Source organism: Mus caroli, chromosome 4 (genome assembly GCF_900094665.2).
Source record: "Mus caroli chromosome 4, CAROLI_EIJ_v1.1, whole genome shotgun sequence".
Lineage (NCBI taxonomy): Eukaryota > Metazoa > Chordata > Mammalia > Rodentia > Muridae > Mus > Mus caroli.
The window spans coordinates 140,117,567-140,119,936 of NC_034573.1; positions in this window are offsets into that span (position 1 = coordinate 140,117,567).

Here is a 2,370-nt window from a genome sequence, read left to right on the forward strand (position 1 = left end):
TTCAATTCCCAGCAACCACATGGTGGCTCACAACCATCTAACAGGAATCTGATGCCATCTTCTGGTGTGTCTGAAGACAGTAACAGTGTACGCACATACATAAAATAAATAATAAACCTTTTTTTTAAAAAAAAAAAGAAACTTCTTTTGCCACAGTTAGGCACAGTATACCAATGAATGAAAATAAATTCAACTCAGTACAAGGAGCTCGATAGAGTTTGGGTGTCATTCCGCAGACATGCATCTTAGCATTCACAAGGTCCTGGTCTGAAGCCTAGCTACACACACTGCACAAAGAAGCCTTGAGGTGATTTATAAAGACTGCCTAGAGAGTGGCCTCTGTGGGCCTCTCTGGGACAGCCCGGGAAGAGCTTCCTCTGCCTGGCACCCAGGCCCCATTAGGAGAACCTTGGCACTGACAGCGTGACCACCTCCTGCCAGGAGTCTATGAGTAAGCAGCCAATCCCGGGAGAGAGTCCAAACAGGGCAGACCTTGAATTGGAAGGAAACAGAAGCATCTTTGTCTCTGTGGGACTCCTGAGTTCAAAATGTTGGCTGTACTAAAGAGACCAAGAGCCAGGAGCCTAGGACGTCAACATCCTCAGCCTGCCCCTTCCCCCCGGAGACTTTATGAGTTGTCTTACTTAGGGTTTCCTATTGCTGCAACGAAACAATAGGACCAAAAAGCGAGTTGGCTAGAAAAGGGTTTATTTGGCTTACACTTCTATAGTCATTATTGAAGGAAGTAAGGACAGGAACTCAGCAGGGCAGGAACCTGGAGGCAGAGCTGATGCAGAGGCCACGGAGGATGCTGCTGACTGGTTTACTTCCCCATGGCTTGTTCAGCCAGCTTTTTTTTTTTTTTTTTTTTTAAATATAACTAAGGACTAACAGTCCAGGGATGGCACCACCCACAAAGGGCTGGGCTCTCCCATATTGATCAGTGATTGAGAAAATGCTCTACAGCTGAATCTCAGGGAGGCATGTCCTCCAGGGAGGCTCCTTCTTGCTCTCTGATGTATCAAGCATGTATCAAGTTGACACACAGTACCAGCCAATACACAAGGGATCATAAAAAAATTATAAAAAATCTCATCTGGGCAGTGCTGACACACGCCTTCCATCCCAGCACTCCGGAGACAGAGGCAGGCGGATCTGAGTATGATGTCAGCCTGGTCTACAAAGCAAGTTCCAGGACAGACAAAGCTACATATTAAGTCCTTGTCTAAAACAATAAAGTTAGGAGCTGGAGAGATGGCTTAGTGGTCAGAGTAGATATTAGCTCCTCTTCCAGAGGACCAGGGTTCAGTTTTCAGCATTCACTGGGCAGTTCCACAGGAGGAGGCCAGTGTCGTCTTCTGGACTCAGTGGCAGCTAGTGTGCAAGTGGCACACATACACACATGTGCCTGCCGTGCGGGAGGCCCGGGTTCGATTCTTGGCCAATGCACATGCATACATGCAGGCAAAAACACCCAGGTACATAAACTTTTTAAATGAAAATAGCCAGGCTGGTGAGATGGCTTAGGGAGTAAGAGCACTGACTGCATTTCTGAAGGTCCTGAGTTCAAATCCCAGCAACCACATGGTGGCTCACACAACCACTTATAATGAGATCTGACGCCCTCTTCTGGTGCATCTGAAGACAGCTACAGTGTATTTACATATAATAATAAATAAATCCTTGAAAAAAGATGAAAATAACCTAAATTTCAATTTGTTTTGAATATAGACAAATATATAGATACACTACCAAGCTCGTAAATAGCAACTGTAGCTTCAGAGGCCAGATTCCCAGACTGTCCACAAAGAACCCCAGTCCCATCTCCCAGAGGCAAGAATGGCAATCAGAAACAGCTTGCTCTGTTTTCCTCTTTCTCTGACTGCTCTGAGCCTCCCTGGGAACATCTCTCTTTTTATGCTTTATACATTATCCTCACCTAGGGAGCTATACATGATTACATGGTCACGCTCCTCATCTTGGGAGCCAGAGTAACTACACTCCTTCCTTCTTCCACATAGTAATCCTACCTCATATTTTGAGGCAGAGTCTCTCGCTAGGATCACGGATCTGTCTAGGCTGGCTGGCCAGCAAGACCTAGGGATTTTCCTGTCTCAGCACTCCCTGGCACAATATGCCACCACACCTGGCTTTTTAAAAATTACATTTGTGCTCTTCTTTCTTCTTCTTCTTCTTCTTCTTCTTCTTCTTCTTCTTCTTCTTCTTCTTCTTCTTCTTCTTCTTCTTCTTCTTCTTCTTCTTTTTCTCCTCCTCCTTCTCCTCCTCCTCTTTCTCCTTTTCCTCCTCCTCCTCCTCTTTCTCCTTCTCCTCCTCCTCCTACTTCTTCTTCTCCTCCTCTTTCTCCTCCTC